Here is a 23788-nt window from a genome sequence, read left to right on the forward strand (position 1 = left end):
TCATGGTTATGTGTGTAGACGACTGCTTATTTTGATGATGATTTTTCTCTTTTCAAAATAAATTGCTCAAACTGAACCATATTCTGTCCTTACATAGGCATTTTCTTTGTTTTCTTCCTTTATAGATCTTTTGTTTCCAGGGTAGGGTTTTTATGCAGTTTGTTTTAGGTGGCAAAATGTACATTAGACACATAGCAACTAAAATATATACTATTAATTTGCCTTCTTCCAGAAAATAATGTCTCCTTGAGGAATTGAGCCAAAGCATTTTTTTGTATTAATGTAATAATCATTAGTGTAACAGTCTTCCACTGAGCATGTATCTGGACAGGTTGGCACCACACAGATGAATATTACTATCAGTTTATGAAAAAGGTGGTATTATGCCCTGCTGCTCAGGTACCTGCCCCCAGGGAAACTGCCTACAGGGTCTGGACAGGCTGCTGCACTCAGAAATGTGGAGCCACTTATTTTTCTCTCTTTCACTATCTGCATGTCCCTTTTGGAATGCCAGTATTGTAGCATGTCAGTGTATGAGTCCAGATATCTATGTTTGATAAACCAGTATATGAAATACTTGGTTATAATTGGTGGTGCCTGTTCTTACTTCAACTTTGATTTACGGTTTGAAGCCTGCTTTCCCATTCTGCTTACTCCATGAAATATGAGGAAGGAATACATATCTACTTACGTTCATGGAACCTGGGGGAGTGGCTGTTGGGAAGATCCTAGAACATTTTGTGGATTAAAGGATGATGTAGACTTACAACAATTCGTTGAAATGTAGAAAAAGACTGGCCAGTTAGGATTGTATAGTGGATACTGTGGTTGTGTCCTCACTATCTCTTATTTCTTATTGTCATTTGTATTATCCATGCAGTTGGAGTGTAATGAGAGGGCTAGAGAATGACTGTATCCACAATTCCAAGGTGGGTTCTAATTTTTTAAACCCTAACATGTGAATCCCATCTTTTTGCCCCTGTATTCAGAGAATAAAAGTGTAAGCCAATCAGTCAGTGCTTTCTATAGTGGTTTAGGAAATTTGGGGTATTTGATGGAAAGGGATGTTTGCTGGGATCTGAAAAGTCAGTACTTTCACTCCTGGACAGTGTGATTTCAATATGTGGAAATGATGCAGGAAATGTTTTTTTGTCACCACCAGAGAAGAAAAAATGTTGGGTGGTGCTGGTTGAAATAAAGGCAGAGGGGAAAGGGAAAGAAATCAGGGCCTTGATATTGTTGTTGAGTTGATAAATCAAACCACACTGAAGTCTTCCATTCCTCTGAACCTTCCAGTTACCAGAGTCAATAAATCCTCTTTATAGTTTTAAACCAGTTTTAACTGAGTTTTCCATTACCTATAAAATGAGGGATCTAGGCTGATACAGAATGATAGTTTTGGAAGGATTGTAGAAAGAAATTTCTTTAATTAGTTTGATTGCTCAATTTTAATATTTAGCAAAGAATAAAATACAAAACTTTCATTTTGTGTGATATCCTCAACAATACACTGAATGAAACCTAGAATATAGAATAAGGAAATAAAATCTTGCCCAATGGTCTTTTAGTTCAAATTAAAAGGCAAAAATGAATAGCTTGCCATATGGAAGAGTATAATAGTCAACATTAAAGGGCTAATTGTTTGTCATTTAACCAGTTGGAAATTTCTCTTTATTATTTATGAAGTCTTGTTTTGAAAGTTTTGCTTTAGAGTAAATCCTTTTGCATATTACAAGTCTTTAGGAACTCATAACTATTTAATAAATCTTCATTTAGAGAGTTTTACATGGCTGATTTTCAAATGGATTCTTGATATGAACATGGCTCAGAGTGATGATAGCATCAATAGGAACTCAGAGTATCTGTCCCTATGTATGTATGGGTGATGCAAACTAAATGTCAAGCAAGGCATGTAAATTAGAGAAGAAGAAAGTTTATTTCATCATGGAAAAGATAGAACAACGAACTTAGAAAGTAGACTTCTGAAATTAAATGCTCTGTATCAGGTCTAGGAAAATTGCTTTTATTTTATTTTCTCAGCAGCATTTATTAAGTATCCATTCTGTGCATAGTCTACACTCAGTGCTGCATGGAATAATAATCAAACTAAAAGTTTACACTTCATATTCCAATTCGACATCACTGCTTCCATGTAGCCTTTCCTTCTTGATCTGGATCCTTTCTCTTATTGCAGTTCGTAAGATACCACATCATTTTGTTTTGTTATATACTATTCTTTATTGTGTTCAAACATATATGAGGGAGTAAATTACAGGGATTTTGGAGACTGTACAACTATGTGTGAATCTTGGGCTTTCTGTTTATTAGTTGTATGACTTTAGCAGGTATTTGGCATTCTTTTTTTTTTTTTTTTTTTTTGAGGCGGAGTCTCGCTCTGTCCCCCAGGCTGGAGTGCAGTGGCGGGATCTCAGCTCACTGCAAGCTCCGCCTCCCGGGTTCCCGCCATTCTTCTGCCTCAGCCTCCCGAGTAGCTGAGACTACAGGCGCCCGCCACCTCGCCCGGCTAACTTTTTGTATTTTTTAGTAGAGACGGGGTTTCACCCTGTTAGCCAGGATGGTCTCGATCTCCTGACCTCTTGATCCGCCCATCTCGGCCTCCCAAAGTGCTGGGATTACAGGCTTGAGCCACCGCGCCCGGCCGGTATTTGGCATTCTCTGAACCTTGGATGCCTGACTCATCTGTAGAATGAAGAGAATAAAGATTTCTATCGCTTATGGTTATGTTTGTTTTGAGAATTAAATGACATAGTACATGTGAAGCACTTATAGCAACTTAATGCTAATTAGCATACATAATATTAATACTATATACAGTTAATCATAATAGATTTAAAATAAAAAATAAAATAATTTTTTTTATCTTGGGATAATCATGTTGAGTCAGATACATTATATTTGGTTAGTCAATAAATGCTTATTGATTTGAAATCAATTTTGACTTAGACTTTGCAGTAATTTTGAGCCCCTGTTATTCAAGCATATAGTATATAATTTGTCATCTCAATTTACTAATAATTAAGTGCATTGCACTTATAAAGTGCTTTGCTGCTTTTAAAATAACTTTAATGCATTTGGCATAATTTGATTCTGTGACCTTTGCTGGGTAGGTGATTACCTCCATTTTATAGATATGGTAATTGGGGATTAGGAAAGAGAAAAGATGGAACTGTCAGTAAGTGGAAGAATTGAACTAAAGCCTAAATTTTTGATGACCCATAGTTTTCCTTTGTAAATATACATTGAAGTCACCTATTATTGATTGTTCTTACTGATTTATATTTATGAATATGGCAACTACTGAAAACTCTTTTGGAGTGGCCTTAACTTCCTGGAGGAAAGATGGCAGAGGATGGGAAAAAAAATAAGCAGAAAAAATGACCTTAAAAAGTGCTTTTTGGGAAATAAGTAGAAGTCTTTCAGAGACACAAACAAATTTTCAAGAATGTGTTTGTGTCATATAAGTCTAAACTTCTGAAGATTTTTGAAAGAATATTAATTGTTATATTTTAACTATTCTCTGCTTTGTAGCAACAACCATTTTTTGAGACAATTGTTTTTCTGCAGATATTTATCTTGTGAAGAACTAAAAGGGGAAAACAAAATATTCAATCACTTCAGGACAGAGCTGCAACAAAGGGAGAGGCAAAAAATGTTTTTCAGGACAAGCAATGATTTCAGATGACCATAAACAAACTGACTGCTGCCCAACCAGAAGCATATCAACTGTATATAAATATAATATTTCTACATTAAGGCCTTTACATTCTGAGAAGTAAAGGCTGCTGAAATAATTTCTCAAGAAGCAATAATAGGAATGCTAAAAGTAGTGCCCTGATATAGTTCAACCTTTACTAGAGAACACATTTGAGCCCACCTGGACTTCTGAACTACAGAACTATCTGTCTGTCTATCTATCTATCTATCTATCTATCTATCTATCTATCTATCTATCTGTCATCTATCTATCTATGTAAGTGATGTTTGAAGCTCCTAAATTTGTGGTTATTTGTTACAAAGCAATAGAAAACAAGTATAACAGTATATAATTAGGGTCAAATTAGTTATAGGAATGAGAAAGCATATGAAAACTTGAAAGATTAATGTGGCTGAAATGGAAGTGTTGTGCTTTTTCCTACCTCCAGGGCCTTCATACATTCTATCCTTCTTGCCTCCAGCGGCCTTCACTTTCTCTATTAACAATGAATCTAAACAAGACCCACCTCTTCACAGAAGCTTTCTTGACATTTGTATTTTATAATGCTATCTCTTGTCAATGAACTACTGTTGACAAGAGATAGCATTACAGGAGTTATTTCTGAAAATTTTCTCAGTAATTTCATTGTTTTATGTATTCTCCTCTCTCAACCCCCAAGCCTGTAAACTCAGTTCTCTTTTTGTGCTCCCAAATAGTTAAATTAATATTAAACATCTGACTGATTAAAATATGCCCTGAATACTCTATAGAGAAACTGTTGAATACAATTTGTGAATTTTTGCATTAACCTTACTTAAACCAAATGAAAGTTATTTTTTTTCCCCATCACACTAATTGCTAAACTTATCTCCTTCTGAATCAGATATGGGAGGTAATGGAAGTCATCTCAGAATTCTGCCTATCACAAATACATTATTGTTATTTAGCGATTTCATGAAAAGGCATGCTTTCTCCATACAATTTGATTGTAAGCCACTTGAAGATAGGATGCCATCTCCTACTTTGCTAAAGCTCCCCACAGCATTTATAACAGTACATTCTTGTTAAATACTTCTTGAATTAAATTGCTTTTTGCTGGAGGGAGAAGAATAAAATGTGCCTGTTGTCTTGAAAGCTTTCTATTTATTAAATTTGGATCTCCAGATATAAAGCTAAGTGAAATGTCACTCAACTGTCTGGAAGTATTCACACTGATCCAGCTAACCTGTCCAGTTATTTCAGGCAATTTGCTTTTGTGCTTCGACAGTGATTGCTGTGGGACATTGGGCTTTAGAATGCAAATTTCTGAAATACAGAGAAGAAAGTCATGCATGTTCTGTAAAATGTCATCTACTGTTGAGGGCTCAATGAATAAAGGTGGATTGGGGTAAAATAACATGTTTATGTATTTTAGCATATTGGTGTCTCTGCCTTTCATCTTACTAGTTTAGATTATATGATTCAAAAAGTCAAGCCTATCTTCCCAATTTTTTGAATGGTATGTTTAGAAAAAAAACTAAAAATCCTGCTACTTTAAGTACAGTAAAATATGTTTTAACACACTTTAAATATTGTATTAGTTCATTCTCACATTGCCATAAAGAACTACCTGAGACTGGGTAATTTATGAAGAAAAGAAGCTTAATCGACTCAAAGTTCTGCATGACTTGGGAGGCCTCGGGAAACTTACAATCATGACTGAAGGTGAAGGGGAAGCAAACCACATCTTTTCATGGCCAGAGAAGGAGGGAGAGAGAGAGTAGGGGGAGGTGCTACACACTTCTAAACACCCAGCACTAGGGGAATGGTGCTAAAACAATAGAAACCGCCCCCATGATCTAATCACCTCCCACCAGGCCACTCCTCCAACACTGGGAATTACCATTTGGCATGAGATTTGGGTGGGGACCCAGAGCCAAACCATACCAAATCTATTAAATATCAATTAAGTATATTTTAAAGAAATGCAGTAGACATTTTTCTTCTGCAGGAAGGAACATTTGCATGCTGACCTGACCTCTGGTATCATCAAGACAGTTAGCTGCATGATAAAAATTTTGAATTCCAAGAAAGGAAAAAGAAATTTTCTTTAAGAAATATATTCTTCAAGGCGAAAAAGAGAAAAAACTTACATGGACAGAAGTATCAGAAGGGTTAATTCTTTTAGCTATTAGAAACAGCATTGAGAACTGACTTAGAATGATCAGAAAGAAAACAAGTTTCTGCTTCATCATTGGTATAGATTGTTCAGAACAGATTTCAATTTTTAAAAAATATCTCTGAGTGAGTCATCATTATTTTATATGATCTTTATCTGCAAGTCAGAAAATTCCCTGCCAAAAGGAATTTATGTCATCACATAAATGTATGTTTCCTATCTCAACCCCAAACCTAGGACTATCACTATTTTGTCCCTCCAAAATTAACTCCACATGAAGGTAGCATAATAATGTATCCTCAGTAATTCTCAAAGTATTGTGTAAGTATGATTTTTTTTTTTTCGGTAGAGAAATTGATAGCTGGATGCATCTGAAATCTCTTAGCAAATTTATGCTGGAGTTTGCAGGTTTTGGAGTCTCTGTCACCTGACTGCCATTCCTCTAGTCATTAACTTCCTTTATGATTAGCCCTAATAATTAGCTTCTCTGAGAAACAAAGAATTGAATAATCATCTTTCACGTTCGAAGGTGATGCTGCCAACTTTTATTGTCTGTGCTATATTTATCATCACTGCAAGACTTGTGCTTGACTTTTTATAGAGATGAGAGTTTGAGTCATATCTTCCTCAGTTGCCTTTTTTGGCCAGTGGCAAGAAAAAAGAAAGCAGAGAAAAAAGGTTACAGCTGTGACTATACAGCAGTAGCAGTTCTCTGATGCCTTCAAGTAAAAAAAATTAAGAAATGAATCTTGTAATTTCAAAGGCTATTACTATATACAAATGCAATATTTTGCAACATCATCTGCCTCTAAATAGCACTTAGGTATCTGTAAAGATCCCTTCACTGTTAGGAACACGCCAATAACATTGACTTGTTCACTTGTTACGTTTTATAGCTACCTTTCTCATATTTTTAATGAAACCTTTCAATAAAACTATCTCTTTGAAAAGGAGTGCATTTAAACTCAGTAGTGGCACTTAACAATGCAAGAGCAGTTCTTTTTCCTCTCTCTGGTGCCACTATCTAGACCAGAATCAGAACAAATTGTAATAGCAAGAAGTTAAGCTCTTAGAGGAGTTTTCATTAGAATTGTAGAAATGGGCAAGCTGGTGTTTTTGCTAAGCTGAATTTCAAATAGCTGACTAGAGATAACACGGTTAGACTGCTATTTTCTTGCAAACTGACTACAGAAAAGGCTATAGAAATGTCACTGATTACTTGTGGCATCATTAATATTTTAAAGTGTGACATTATAAAATATTTAAATGTAAATATTTTGATATGAGTGTCTTAATACAGTTGCAGCACAGTAAGATTAGAAAGGTCTCATATGCAGCATTTTAATTAAATCCATAAAGAACACTCCTTTAACTTCGATGCAAGCTCTTGTTTAAATCCAATATAAAGCTTGCATTTTGTTGATTGCTTCTACAAATTATGTGCCTCATGTCATACTTTTTTTCCCCCACTTTTTCAGAGACAAATGATCGTTCTTTGGTTTGGAATTTTTTTCTAAACAATTTATTTAGAGAATTGAGTTTATAAGGCCTGATTACATGAACTTTAATGATCATATGTCTCTTTGGGCTCAGAAAGACAAGGTTCTTCTTATCAGTTTCCTATTTAATGGATAAGCCTTTGTATATTCATGGAACCAATAAATCTACCTACTTTAACATTTATTAGTATTTTGATGTCAGCACTGTTATTTTCTGCAGAGAAATGTCTTGTAGAGACTTTTAGCATTATCACCATCAGTAACACTATTTACCAAATGCCTAAATTAGGAATAAAGAGGAGTAGAGTATTTTCATTTCAGAATGCAGGTGTGTTCAGACTGTGCATAAATATTGATCTCATATCCTGATACAAGTGTGAACTGTGTTGATAGATAGCTGGCAAGTTAAAATTTCCTTCCTTCCCTCCTTTTTTTCCTTTATTACTCACTGAGTGCTTGCTGTGAGCTTGGCACTGTGCCAGACTCTGGGGGAATAAAATAGTGAAATAGATATAATCTCAAGAAGCTTACATTTAATTTAAGAAATAGAGAAACATAATAAGCCTTTTAGTTTTAAAGTCAATGTTTACTTTGCATTTCTTTCTTGCCCCATCGTGTGCCCAGTCCCAGATGGTGTATCATGGTGTATCATGATTAGTCTAAGGCTGAGACTCTAAGCTATTTATGGTCATTGCTGTCACCTACTTCTCCAGCCTTCCTTGAAGTGAGGACTGGCCACCTGGCTCAATTATGGCCAATGAGAAATAAGATGAAATAAATTTCTGGGAGAATTTCTGGAAACATTTTCTTACCTTGGTAAGTGAAACAAGCACTGATAGCACCATCCATTCTCCTCTCTTTTACCCCTTTGTTTCTGTCTTAAATGGGGTCATAAATCATTGGGAGGCACCTAGTGACTATGAAGGAAATGCCCAGAGAATTGGAGACAGCATTGAGTCACTGAACTAATACTTGCAGTCTCTTATCTGCAAACTTACGTTTATGTGAGAAAAATAAACTCCTATTACTTGAATCACTATTGGTTAAAGTCTTCGTTACTTCAAGTTGAATGCATCCTAACTAATACAAAGAGTAAGTGGGCAATTATGTACAGGATAATGAATGCTGTGAGAAGGTATTTACAGGTGCTATTTTAACATCTCAGGATAATTTTGTCATTTGAGTTCCGAGCAGGCTTTTTGGAAGACTGATGCCTAAGATGACCCTCAATTTAATTTAGGCTCCCTGGCAAATTCATTGCACTCAGTCATGGATATTGGAATCCTGATATTCACTAAGGATTTTGTAACTTTGTATACATGTGTCAACTTCTTTTTTTGTAGATATGCAGCAGTGCTCCTTGGTATATATGTCTATATTTCTAAGAGGATTTTGTTTTCTTCCAACTTATAAATGAAGATGATAGTTTTTGTTGTATGATAATTTAGTTATGATATCATCAGAGGCTCCAATACTCCTGGTTGAAACAAAGGTAAGTTCTAAGCAGTACTTACAACTCAAGGGAGGGCGCTTAGTGCTCAAGGGAGGGCACTTAGCTACTCCTTTGGCCGCATCTAAGCACCTCAGTTCCATTAGGGGGTGGCAACTTACCCTGGCTTGGCTGGCCGTTAAAGCCAAAGGAGCTATGTTAGCCTGTAACATAGAATAATAACAATATAGGTACTTGAAAGCGGCATTATTTGAGCTCATCATTGCTCAATACTTACTGAAAACTTGGCTGAGAGAAAGAGTATATATGCAGGTTTGCCCAAAGGATTTAGTGTTCATTTGAAAAATCAGTCACTGGCTCATACCGAGAAAGCAGAGAGCTGGGAACCTCATTCCATTCCTGGTCTCCCCAGTAGAAATGCTTTTGCTGCATTGCACTTTGACATTACATTACTGGGTTACTTTGAAGGTGTTAAAGGAAACCGTCCTGTGAGACACATTGCCACATTTGTTAGCTGTTGTTAATGGTGCTGTTTACCATCTCACGCAATTTACTGTCTCTCAGATCTACATGAAAGTATCTTTTTTTGTTCTTCTATGGAATTGGTGGGTTTCATCTTCTGAACACTGAGAAACATGTACAGCAATTGTTCATGTTTTCCTATTTGGTGTGATTTATGTAATTCCCAATGTTTGGTTTATTTTTGACGAATGAACAGGCTTTTGATATGCCTGTGTTTTGCTTTTAAGGCTAATCTCATTCATGGGTTCATCTTCTATTTCTTACTTTCATGTTTCTTTTTTTCCCCCAATTTATTCCTATTTTGAAATTTGGTTTTATTATATTTTGTGGACTTTTACTGAATAGATTTTTTTTTTGTGGAATGTCTTCACATCCTTGCTGGTATAAGGCAGGGTATGTGTGCATGCATACAAACAAGAAACACGAAGGGAAGCGCATTTTGCTGGTAGCACTTCAAAATCAAACATTATTTATTTTTTTTTCTGTTGGTTGAGACAAGTGAGTTTAGGTGGGAGTTGTTTTGAAAGTATATTCTCAACATGACTCTTAATAGTAGAAGGAATGTTTTTAACCTTTCCCCTCTTGCTTGAGTTAACTTTACTTTGGCTTAAAAGTGTTTTTGGTTGAGAAAGAAAGACTGAAATTGATAGCTCTCACAGCAGTGTTTGCAATTAAAGTAGAAGCTTGGGGAGAGAAGCTTGGGGAATGTCTGAGGAAGATTTTCCTTTTTCTTTTTTGCCCTTTAAGTTTTTGCTCTAAATCATATTTTTTTCTGACTTTAAAGCACTAGTTTGAAATTATCTGGCAGTCTTAGTGCTATCACTTAGTCTTACTTTTCTTTTATAATCATAAAGGTTAATAACAACTAAACATCTTAACTAACATATTTATGATTCTGACATCTAGCCCTTTTGAACTTAATAGTGGATTAATTTAATGTTAATCATATGTTTAATTGCTTGGGACTTGTTATAAGAGACACTGGAGAAGATGGAGAATTTTTCTATGAAGGCAGGGATTTTTTTTCTTTGAAATTTTTAGTGATTGTTATAAGACTGAAGAAATGGATGTGTTTTGGACATTGAAGGAATCCTAAATAGTCAGGAATTTGCTCCTCTGGTACCCAGTGAGATTCCAAATGAACCAAAGGGGATTACTTCCTACAGGGACCTCTGGCATTTTTAGTAGGGTGGTGAGGTTAGGGGAGAATTTTCTTCGTTCGTTTATTACCATCTACCTCATCAGAGAGGCAAAAGTAAAGCTGGGGGGAGATGGCCACAGGGGTAAAGAAGAGGCATGAATTGGAGAATCAGCTTTCCATCTCTGACCAATCTGAACAGGGTTTTTTTTTTTTTTTTTTTTTTTTTTTTTTCCAGAGACAGCTGGCCAGCACTTAATTTATCTAGGTCCATGAGAGGAATATGCAGTCAGGGTCTAGGCCTCCATTACCTGTGGCTGAACTCTATGTTGTATGAAATCAGTGCTGACAGGGAGAAGAATCTCCCGAGTGGGAATCACATGGCCCCCTCTCTATCTCCAACACACACACACACACATACACACACGCACACATGCATACACATTCTGGAAAGGAGAGAAATGGGCCACATTAGGCTTACCTACCTGACCTTAGGGAGCCTGGAGCAGATATCCCCCTAACCCAGATGCTAAGGATGTAGGGAGCAGAGGCTGGGAGTACTGGAGCTGGCAGGAGTAACATTTAGGAAAAGTACATTTGATTTTGAAAGACATAAGATGTTTATTTAGGAAAGAATATGGCTGAGATAACATGGAGATATTTATCTTTTATTCTTGTATTTTCCATTTTTCTTTCCAAGGTGTCTAATGGATTATGTGCTCTTTTGTATTTGTAGTCTCAGGGGATGGATGTAGCAGAACAACCAGCAGAAAGCTGCATACCTAACCTTTCCTTTCACTCATTCCCTCAAGATTCAACCCCAGAGTGCAGAGAGGATTTGCAGATATAGACAAAGTGTCTCATTCAAGAGGAAGGAGAGCAGGAGTTCACCCCAAACTAGAGAGACAGAGAGAGTCTTCCAGTGTCTGCCATAGTTCCAGCCACATCACAGAGGGTAGCAAGGAGTGAGCCTCCGGGATCCACAGCCTTTTCTTACACTGCTTGTCAATGAGATATTTATCATCCTTGTTTATAGGGCTTGTCAGTCCAGAGGCTTATTGAGCCTCCAAAATCTTCAGCACGACTCTCTGTGCTCCTGTCTGCCTTTCTACTGAACACAGTTCTTACCTTTCAGGGGCTTTGCTGCCTACCTTGATGGTTTTACTGGTTTGCTCTTCCATATTCTGTAGACCCATAGAATTCTCTTTCTCTCTTTGTCTCTCTTTCTCTGTCTCTGTCTTTCTCTCTTTTCTCCACCCAGAAGAAATCCCTTGTATTTTTTTCCCCGGTGGGAAATCTTTTTCTTTTCTTGTTTCTGACTAATACACTGTCAATGTTTGGGGATCCTCTACTTTTAATTCCCTGTATAAAAATCCAGGCTTTGGAAGATAATAGTAAAATTGTAAGCTACTCTCCTCTTTGTTCTATATTTATCTTGAGTAAAGAGCACAGTCTAGTTGCCTACTTGAATTAAAGAGAGAACAAAAAGAAAAGTACAGGGAGAAAAAGTAATAGCAGATTAGTATTTCAAAACATTATCCCAGCCAAATGGGCATTGTGGGGGTATGTGTATGAAATGAGTAAACAAATTAAAGTGAATTTGGTAAATATTTGCTTAGCCCCACTTGTCTAGGAACTATCGTAAATACAGACTACCTTCTCTTCCCACCAACACATTACATGGCTTTAATATTTTTTATGTTGGGTGGTGTTGGGATACATCAAGCACTTAGTAAGTGAATGGAGAAGTTACTACCCTTTAAAAAATGTGGTGCTAGAACATGGTTGCAGGTGAAATATGGGGGACTTGTAGCTTAGAAACAATGTGTAGAATGAGGAGAGAAAAGAACAGGAGAGAAAATGGAGGTAGGGGAATGTCGTTCTCTTCATGCTTTGAGAGGATGCAAAGTTTAATCTCTTCTTAAGAGGGAGCTACTGAGTTGTGTCTTATATTGACAATCACTACTTATGAGTGGCTTATGGCCCCTCGTTATTCCTCCCTCTACTCTCTGTGTTTAACTTTCGATTCTTTTCTATTTTTTTTTTTTCTGTTCAATTTTGCACTTCTATTAAGTGAAGGTTTCACATAGAGCTTTACTTGAAAGCCTTTGATTTAGCCCTCTACCTGAGGACTGAGCTTTGATGTAAAGCTGGGCACTTTGTGAAGTCTCTCCCTCCCTTATACTTCCATGCCTTTTGTTTATACCTGGGCATGAGATGTGTCTGATGACCCACTGAGCCATATAAAGGATCTCTGAAAAATAGAATCATTTTGGCAAGGCCTCCTCCCAGAGCCAACCGATCAATAGGCATCTCTCGCCTTTTTCAAAGTACAGTGGGAGCTGAAGACACTGAAAAACAGTATCCTCCTCAACAAGACCATATTAACCCAAACCACAGCAGCACCGGTGCCAGCTCTAGGGAAGGCAGCCCTTCCCTGAAAAATGGAGACAATGACTGGGCTGGCAGGACTCTGAAGTGCTCCTGTAGATTGTGGCTAAAGCAATTCCAAACCTCTCCATCACATTGCTCGTCGCTGATGTCCCCTCAGAAGGGCTGCCTTCCCTGGAGCTGGCACCAGTGCTGCTGTGGTTTGGGTTAGTATGGTCTTGTTGAGGAGGATACTGTTTTTCACTGTCTTCAGTTCCCACTGTGCTTTGAAAAAGGTGAGAGATGCCTATTGATCAGTTGGCTCTGGGAGGCGGCCTTGCCAAAATGACTCTATAGGCACTCCCAGCAGAGCTCTTATGTCCGCCATGCACGGTGACCAGATCCGCACCCATCCCAGGGTGCTTTTTAATTGGAATGGCTGTTCAAACAGTAGTGTGAGTTTTTTCATTTCCCCCTGACTATACTCTAGGCTTCAGCTCTTTAAGTAGGAAAGATAATGGTTTACTTGTCAGTATTCTCTTTTCTGTTTGAAAACAGCTCCTCAGATGTTTTAAAGGAGTTCAAGCAAATGAGAATGGTTGACTCAATTATCTGTACTAGAGTAAATTAGCAATTATTAAAAACAAAGAAAACTCTTTAGATCCCCATTACTATAGAGTTACCATCAACCTATCTTCTTCGCTGATACAAAAGTTTGCCAAGTAAACAGATTCTACTTGCTTCTCAAGCACCCAGGGATATTTTAAGAGAAGGGGCTAATTGAAAGGGCTCTGTGAAAAGAAAATACAGTGTTTCATTCCACTCACGATTACCTAAGACCTACCCCTTCTTGCTGTAGAAACAACTTCTTGCATGAGCTAGGAGCTCGCATTGCAGCAGTCTAATTCTTATTAGCTGGGTCATCCTGAGCAAGTAGCTTAAGTATTCTGTAGCACATCTATAAAATGGGAAGAATAATAATGAACTAAATCAGGTAGTATTTGTAAAGAGCTTTAAAAATATCTGACACTAGGTTAACTCTGATGGTTGTCCATTAGGATTTCCCTTAAGCAGCCCCTCAGTGCCTGTGGCCCCTTCCTCTAGGATCTCCTCCCTGGGTCTTAGATCAGGTGTGAAAGGGGAGAAACCAGTATGTTCTAATAAACTGTCTTCCTACTTCCTTGAATATATGTGCTTATTATTACTGAATAACATTTGTAGAGACCTTACTGCTCACAAAAGATTTCTCCTTCTGTGTAGGGTTTTATCCACACTACAATCCTGTGAAGTTAAGAAATGGTAGGAGATGTCTTCATAATATATCATGCTTCCACACCCTTTCTGATAAAATTATACACTAATGCTAATCCTATATTAAAGGACAATACCAGAAAGTCAAGGCCCAGGTCAAAAAGGAGATGGATATTTTTACAGACCAGAGACAGAGTACATATACAACATGGGGAAAATGCCACAGGGCTGCTGAGCTACGGACCCAGTAGCAAGGAAGTGGCAGCAGAAACTTGGCCTCTGTGGAGAATAGTCTTACATGTTTTTATGTGAGACAGGGGACTAAAACCAGGCTCACAGCATAAAACTAGGGACTGGAGTACAGCACTCTGCTCATAGAAGCTAAAAAACCCAAATGGCCAAAATATCCAAATGGCTACAATTGCTGCTTGAAGTTATGGCTCATAACAAGCAGGGTGCCTCATGAGAAAATGATCAAAGTTCCTGCTTTGCAGCCAGGAACTAAACCAAGTCCCACACAGCTTTCCTGACTGTATGGAAATATCTCCGTATCACAATAGGTCATTAGAAGACCTGGTTTGGAACGGAGGCCTAGTGGGCGGAGTGGGTGAGGAAGCACTGGATGCAGAACCACTAGACAATGAGAAATATGTTTCCATTGGATTTAACAACAAGGGGGTACTGATGACCTTAACCTTAATAGTTTCATGGAATTGCAGGTGCAAATACCAGAATAGAATGAAAGGGTAGTTGAGGGTAAAAGGAGGAGTTAGGCACACTGAGTGTAGATATCTTTCTCAAGAAATAGAGACTATGCTTCTACAGAGAGTCAGGTACAGGGAAGACTGAAGACGCTTTGGCATGCCTATATACAAATGGAAGGGTCCAGTATAGAGGGAGTGGTGGAAAGGTTCAGAAGGTGGGCTGAAGTGGCATAGAGTGAGGTGTGACATAGCAAGGTCCTGAGAAGAGGCCTGTGGTGCTTTGGACTAAAGGAACTTGGAAATGGAGTCTTTTATTAAGAATAATACAGAGTAACACAGGTTGCAAACCACCCTCCCCCTTTACAGGAAATTGCCAAAATGTTGGATACCATGGAGACTGGGGTAAATTGAGATTTAGGCACAGAGATCTGTGAGGAATGAGAGCTCTGAGTGAACATGGGGTGGTGGGTGAAAACCAGAAGAAGAGGAACTGAAAGATCAGAACTTGTAGCACTTAAGGCCAACCCAGATGGAATAGCTAAGGGCAGCAGAGGCCTGTGGCAGGAAGAACCTCCATATATTCGTGAGTACATGAAGCAAACTCCCGGGTTTCAAAGACAAGTTTTGTTGCTGGTGAGGATGGAGGAAGGGGTTCTTAAGGGACTAGATTTTCTTTGTGAACAAGTAGGACTTGGAACTAGCAAGATTTGTATATTGATGCTAGTGTGACATTCAAGCTTTTAATCATGCTTGGGGTGCATTTGAAGTATGTTTACTTATATACCTGTCTCCCTCTATTAGGCTGTATGGTCCTGAATGCAGAGACTATATCTTACTTGATGTGGTTGGTAATACTTGTTGACTGAAAGACTGGTGTGAAGGATGTTAGCAAATACTTCTTATTAGGTTTGTCAAGCCTTGAAACAATTAATATAAAAGACAATGTGAAAATCTGCAAATAAACCTTAGCACTTGGAATTAAGTCTTTGAAAGCTTTGTTTAGACTTTTGAACAAAAGCTTATTCTTAAAATGTTTCTAGGATCACATTTTCAATGTAATAACGTCTGTTTTGTTAGCATTAAAATAATAGAATTTTTCTTACACTGCCCTTTTATTACGCTTAGGCCTTACCTGTATGACCCTACTGGATATGAATGAGAAAGAACATATTGAAATTGAGAAAAGAAGATTTACATGATGGTAATACCTTTTGGATATTTACTTTTGGTACTAAGTGAATCATACCACAGGGAAAATGACGAAGCTGAATATATTAAATAAATAATAATAATTATTATATTACCTGTCATTTAAATGTGACTGAATTTTAAAATATGATCTCTCTATTTGATTTTACAGATGTCTTGAGAGATATCTTGATATTTGTAAAATCTGGAATTATGTTGGTCAGAATTTTATATGAGCTAAAGTTATAGACTTGAATTCAATAAATGATACAAGCCAGTGACCAGGATAGTCTATAAGTTGTGGGGAAAATATAAATATGGTAGCTACCCTCCAAGATGACTTCTAAGGATCCCTGCATCCTGATACTCACAGGTGGTGTCACCTATTCCATACTGAATGGGGCTGATCTGTGTAATTAACACAGTGTGTTAACTGTGTAAGGAACACAATAAGACAATGTGGAAATGACAGTATGTGAGTTTAGAGGCAAAGTCATAAAAATGATGGATTGATATTTCTTGTATTACTTGTGAGTAAAGCCAGCTACTCAAGCCAGCTTGAGTAAGGACACTCAAGCGTCCCTGTGAAGAGAACCATGTGCCAAAAAACCAAGGGTCGAACAACTAGCACTAATTTTTCAGGCATGTGAGTGAGCCACCTTGAAAGTAGATCCTCCGGCCCACTCAATCCTTCACATGACGGTAACCTGGGCTGACAAGTTGACTGCAACTTCGTGAAAGATTCTGAGCCAAAACCACTCAGCTAAAATGGATTCTTGACCCAGAGAGACTGTGTGAGATAATATGTGTTTATCATTGTATGCTGTTAAGTTTTGGGGTAATTTGTTATATAGAAATAGATAACTAATGCAATGTTATCAGGGAAACTTTCTATTCCTCTTTACTTTTCCAATTAAATTGTCACTGCTTGCTGACACTATTAGAATGTGTGAAACCAAAAAAAGTTGATACTCCCATGAGCAGGTGAGGATTTGTAGACAGGGAGTCTCTGCTCTTGTTCCAGGGCCAAAACACAGACAGAAAAAAAAAAATGAAATGAAATCTATAAACAAAATAAATACCTATAAAAATATAAAATAAAACATATAAACAAACATCAAATAAAAACAGGTTTCCTGTTACTGACCTGATGATATTTGGGAGGTATGTGTTGGTGTTCTGGCTTTTAAGCTGTAATTTCTAGTTGATCTCAAGGAACAATGTTACAAGTTGTGAAGGTTAATTTTATATGTTGAGTTGACAGAGCCATGGGGTGCCCAGACATTTGGTTAAACATTATTTCTGGATTGTTTGTGAGCATATTTCTGAATGAGATTAACATTCGAATTGGTAGGCTGAGTAAAGCAGATAGCCCTCTCCAACGTGAGTGGGCTGAAACAATCTATTGAGGGCCTGACTGGAAAACAAGGCTGAGTAAGAAAGAATTTTTCTCTCTGCCTGACTGTATTTGAGCTGGAACATAGATCTCTTGTGTTCAGACTTAGACTGGAACTTATACCATCAGCATTCCTAGGTTCCTAGCTTGCTGACTGTGGGCCTTAGACTTAACCTCCATAATCATGTGAGCCAATTCCTTCATCTCTTTATTATATAAAAAAAGAGATTATTATTTAATAATAATATTATTATGTCATAATTTGGTTACACATGATATAAACCCTGTCTAATTACTATATAATAATAATTTCTTTCTTATATAATATATTATATAATAATCTATTATAAAGAAATTACTTATTTATTATAAATAATTTTTATTATATAATAATCTATATAATGAGATGTAAGGAATTGGCTCACATGATTATGGAGGCTGAGTCTAAGACTTAGACTTATCTTTTTAATTTTAAAGCAACTAAAATAATACTAACTTTTAGAAACTAAGTAATAAAGGACTAGCATAGGATTTTAATTTCCGTTTATAACAGGTTCCTTTGTGAGAGGCATTCTGACCTAAAATTATCTTTTGGGACACAACTCGTTTTTATGTTGAGAATTAACTTTAATTTAAATGGATAGCAGCTTTAGTTTTAGGAATCCTAGCTATTTAAGAACAAAGTGCATATCCCTCCATTCTTAATGACTCCATTCCCTGATGGTGCTGTCACCCATATGGCAGTAGAGTATTACAAACCTATAAACCAAGCAGTCTTCCCTTTGGCCTGCCACACTGCAGTCTGAGAAATGGCTCTACTAGTCAGGATGAGCTGGGTTATGCAGTAATCTCAAACAATCCTCCAAGTCTCAGCATCTTAAAGAAAAACAAAAAACTTATCTTTTATTCATGTTGCATGTCAATCATTCATTGGTCACAGCTCTGTTCCATGTCACCTTCACCCCAGGATCTAGACTAATGGAGAAACTTTTCGCTTGAAAATTGGCAATTGTTATGGAAGCAGAAGAGACAGAATGACAAAGCATGTTGCTCAATCTTCAGCTTGAATACCTTTCCCACGTTTCATTGCCCAAAGCAAGTCACATGCTGCCCGTGCATTTAACAGGGTGAGAATGTTTAATTCCCCACAGGAAGGGCAGTACATTTTTGTGAATAGTTACGCAATCTACCACAGCATCAAAACTGTTACATTTTTCATAAGCATTCTTGGGAGGAATATTTTAAAGCTGAGAGTCAGGCATTTTACTCACATAAAGTTACATCAAAACGAAGATGGAAAAGAAACTCATGCTCTGAGAAATATCTCTGTACTCTATTGTAAAGCAATTTCCCTCAAGTATGGTTATGGGAGCAATGTGATTCCTTGCTGCCTGTCTGGGTCTGCTCCTCTCAGTGACCTCCTTTTTGCCCTGGTGTCAAGAGTTAACTTCTCAGCTTCCCTCCCTGAGTGCTGCGGGGTAGCAGTGCCAATAAATCTCTGCCTGTGAGGCCACTGGATCTTGTTGGTCTCAGTTCCTTTGTCCTAACCTAGCCCTCACTATGAGCAATGAAGATAAATAACACTGGTTTAATATAAAAGAGTATATTTTTCATGCAGTTTTCTTTCTGTAAGAATTTTATTTTTATAAATGGGAGTAACCTTTTTTTTGTATGCGTTTTTGGTAAGAGCAGTGAAAGAGTGCTAACGTTACTTAGCTGTGGTTCTCTCAGGACTTGGCGAGTTTCTTAGCTTTTTATTTGGTGTGATAGGTTCTGTACTAGCCCTGAGCTATTCACGCTACATATGGGAAGCAACAGCATGGAAAATCCAGAGCATAATTTGTATTTAATCTTCTAAATGACTTTTATTTTTAGTGCATTTACCTTATTAACAAAATTTGATGTTACTAGAGTTAAAATTAGTTTGTCTTCCCAGAGGAGGCTGCGTGTTGTTGTAGGTGCAGGTCTGGTCTGTGACAAATTGTTGACTGAACAGTTTTTCCTCAGATTTCCCCTCTGTCATTTCTGATTTCACATCCAATCAGATATAACCTATCTAGAGTCACCGACTATGAATGTCCACCTGTGTTTCTTCTTTCTCTCTCTAAGCAGCAGTGTCTGCTTTGGATTTTTCTGTGGCAACATATGCCCCATAAAAAGTTTTGTTTCAAACCCTTAGAATCCTGTTTTAAGACTTGCTGGTTGATTAAACAAATTCATGTAAATATAGTAATAGTTTAGTACCTTTTCCCTCCAATTCAATGTGTTTACCTTTGAATGGAGGTTTTCTGGAGAATGTGTCTTAATCTGTGTCAGCTCAAAAGTGGAAAATTTGTTGGGCAATATCTTCTGTGTGTGGTTATGGTCATCACAGATTTATTTGTTCATGTTCCCAATAGAATCCTATCCTTTCACTCATTCATTTTTCATTTGTTGAATGCTAAATATGTGTCAGGTAGTAGGGAAACAAAGAAATCAATAACCTTTTGCCTACCAGTGAACCACAATCAAGTGTGTGAGCAGACACTTGAAGAAATATAGCAACTAGACAGATCCTATAATAGCCATATGAATTCAATGATATGGGAACACTGATATTTGCAGAAGTCCTGGAAGGCTTTCTAAGGTAGGGTCATTGAACTGAAGCTTGAGGGATGAATAAGACTTGTTCAAGTAGAAAAGAAAGAGGGCCAAGCAGGCAGTCTGATCAGTGGTGACACTGTCAGACTGGGGAGGAGAGAAAGATGAGGCTTTTTCGGGGAATTGCTTGTTGGTCTCAGTCCCAATCTGGCTTGATTGGAGCCTAATATATATGTAAGATTGTGAGCTGGGAAATGAGGTTAGAAAGGATGGAAACAGAAAACAACTAAAGAATTGAATGTGGTAATGATTCTGGTTTAGAAAGACCACCTTTGCAACTGTATAACATTTGCATGCTAGAGAAAACTTGACTTCAGATTAAGAAAAAAAAAACCTTACAAAATCCTAAAACACACCAACTATAAGCAATAATTAATTATCAATAAAATGGATTTAAGTTTGGATTAATAGCTAACATTTATCTGATATTTACTATGAAGAAATGTCATAACTTGCATTTTATAATTTAATTCTCACAAGAACCATGTGGGGTAGATAAAATTATTATCTCTATTTTATAGTTGAGAAATATTATGCCCAGTGAACTTAAGTAATTTGCTATATAAATCAGAAATGGATAGAGCCAAGTATTTGAATTAAATTTTGATCGACTACAAATCCAATGTCCCTGCCACAATATTTTCAATTTTTTGTTGTGAAATATACATAACATAAAATTTACTGTATTAATTATTTTAAGTGTATAGTTCACAGGTATTGAATATATTCATAATGTTGTGTAACCATCACCACTGTCTGTCTCCTCTTGCATTCCCTTTTTATCTCTCTGATTTCCAAATTCATAGTTAGGATACAGGTAGGGAAATGTATCTCCAGGCATATTTCCTTAAAGAAGGATTTTGCTGGTACAATGTTCTGTGCTGAGTCCTAGTTTAAAGATTGGACTGTGGGACTTAAATTGGGTGGGATAAATAATTTAAGAGGATGGAAAAGGACTGGTTGGGGGAGTAAGCCCAACTCTCATGGTTATAATAGTGTCTGTTGAGAATTTGTAAGTAGAACAGTAATGGTAATAGAGATATCAGAAGAGTGTAATATGTGGGCAGACCCACAAAATACATAGGCATAGAGTGAATAATGGCACGAATTTCACCAAGAAGTTTAAAAATTCCCCATCGTGTTTAATTAACACATACTGCTCTTAATGAAGTAAGATAGTGATACGGTTTAGCTCTATGTCCCCACCCAAATCACATCTTGAATTGTAATCCCCAAGTGTTGAGGGAGGAACCTGGTTGGAGGTGATTGAATCATGGGGGTGGTTTCCCCCATTCTGGTCTCATGATAGTGAGTTCTCAGGAGATCTGATGGTTTAAAAGTGACTGGCAGTTCCTTCCTCATTCTCTCTCTCTTGCCGCCGGGTAAGAGGTGCCTTGTTTCCCTTCGCCTTCCGCCATGATTGTTAAGTTTCCTGAGGCCTTCCTGGCCGTGTGGAACTGTGAGTCAATTAAGCCTCTTTTATTTGTAAATCACCCCGTCTCAGGTAGTTCTTTATAGCAGTGTGAAAATGGACTAATAAAGATAGCAAAGAATGAATGGAGAGGAAAAAGAATGTGACTTAAAAGGGCCTCAGAATGCCAGAGTATTATCGGAAGACTTTGGTCATCCCCCAGTATCGTCTTCCATGATGACCTGCTTACAAATTGCTAGTTTTCAAGCATGGGAATTTCATTAAATTTTCTGTGGCCAACAACATATTTTTATGCCTGCTCAAACACATTCTTGATAGTGATATTTATCTAACATATTGCAATATTATTCTAATTTCAGAAAATCTTTCAGTTTTTCTTGTCAAACTGTCATTGCTTAAATAGTAAAATAATGAATATTTATCATTTATTTCCTGCATTTCTAACCATTTTTCAGGGCATTGTGTAAAAATGTATTAGTATTTCTTTCATAATGCATCTTTGTGGTATATTTCAAAGGCAGTTAGGGCCAAGTTCCTGGAATATATCTCTAACTTTTAAGGCATACTTAAAAAAGATTTAATGTTTAAAAATTACTTTGTTTTATGAGTCCCCCAAAATACCAACAAAAATATTAACTCTGTGATAAGTACGAATGTAAAAATAGATTTTATTTGCTGTGTAGTTTGCATGTTAAAAACAGACACGAGATGTTACAATATATAACTTGTGTGCTCTTTATTATTCTTTAATTATGATCCTATTGATTCCCATTGGGGCACCAAGCTGAAGATGTTTACATATTGCTACTAAAGTTTTTCTCCTGTGTAGAAATTTCTTTCAAGGACCATTGCAAATAAAATTCCAGTTTAAATATTTTTAGGCATCGAGTTTTTGGTAAGATCTGCTTTACTTCATGGTGAATGATGCAAGGTATAGCCTATTAGTTCTTTACTATTTAAGTAAAGTAAAACTTGATTTATAATATGATGAAACATGGATATAAGAATTTTATTTTGTTTAGCTATGGTTTCATATAATCTTAATGTAACATGTAACTGTAATAATGTTCCATATAATTTATTTCCATATTCCAAAGACTATGAAAATAAAATCTGTACTTTGGAAAACCCAAAAACATAAAAAGGGCATCTTTCTTTAAAAGATGAGAAGAACATTTAAGTTTTCCTCTTTTACCTCCAGAATAATATAATGGAACCACTTATCTTTTTCAGAAATCAACTCTAAGGAAAGAAGCAGTCAGGAAACCTGTTGAAAGAAAATGAAAGCAATGTATTTCAGCAATTACTTAAATCCTGCAAGAAGATCATGTTTGATGGGTAAGTTTTCAGAATGAAAATCTCCATTGACTAAAGTGAAACTCAATGGCAATTTTAAATGTCTTATCTGCATGACATTGAGAGTTAATGATAGAAAACTTTCATAATTTCTTTTAGTGCAATAATTTAACTCAAACTATGCCCTAAAACATATCCTTACCTCCACCAGGAATCATTTATCATGCCTTGTCTGGTAGAAATATAATTTTTACCTTAAAGGAGATATTGGCAATTCAACTAATTTCATCTGCTTTGGATAAAATTCATCTGATGTTTTAAAAAAAGAATTTTTTAAAAAAGGAGATAAAGAAACTTTTTAAGATGATGGCTATGTGCATTAACTTGATCATGCTCCTTGTGCCCTGGTTGTATTTAACTCTTCTCTGAGCAGAAAGACTATCTTGTCAATCTGGTCATCAGGATATATATATATATATATATATATATATATATACACACACACACACACACACACACACACACACAGACACACACACACACACACACTTAGCAAAATTTCTACCCTAAATATGTGCAGTTTCTTGCATGACAGTAAATACCTCAGTAAATGTGTTAAAAATAAAAATATTAGCATAACAATAACAAGCTTATGTAGAGATATACCTTTTAATACTACATCACTAATTGTTTACATAATTGAGAGACAATTCATGGGTCTTTCACATTTCTGCACGTCTTCTGAGCAGAGGCCCTGACTGCCTTTATTCCAGGCTATCTTATCAATGATGATTATATAGTGAAAAGCCTTGGAAGAAAGAGATAATATCTCCTTCTTAAACAAAGGGCAGATTTATTTACTGCCTGGTATGAAAAAGATAATATCTCCTTTTGGGGCAGGCATGCTTATTGTCCATTTTAAAAGATCAGATTTCCTGGCTGGGCACGGTGACTCATGCCTATAATCCTAGCTCCTTGAGAGGCGGAGGCCAGTGGATCTTGAGGTCAGGAGATCGAGACCATCCTGGC

At 36.8% G+C, this 23788-nt stretch overlaps 1 long non-coding RNA gene across 1 annotated transcript in view; it reads left to right on the top strand.

The window, feature by feature from the left end:
- LOC105481911 (uncharacterized) overlaps positions 1–23788 on the top strand; it is a 199198-nt gene that overhangs the window by 30821 nt on the left and 144589 nt on the right. Inside the window, exons 5-6 of the long non-coding RNA XR_011625371.1 lie at positions 15933–16008; positions 22697–22801. This is a non-coding gene — a long non-coding RNA (uncharacterized lncRNA). The remainder of the gene's footprint in view (positions 1–15932; positions 16009–22696; positions 22802–23788) is intronic.

The sequence above is a fragment of the Macaca nemestrina genome, chromosome 7 (genome assembly GCF_043159975.1).
Source record: "Macaca nemestrina isolate mMacNem1 chromosome 7, mMacNem.hap1, whole genome shotgun sequence".
Taxonomy (NCBI): Eukaryota; Metazoa; Chordata; class Mammalia; order Primates; family Cercopithecidae; genus Macaca; species Macaca nemestrina.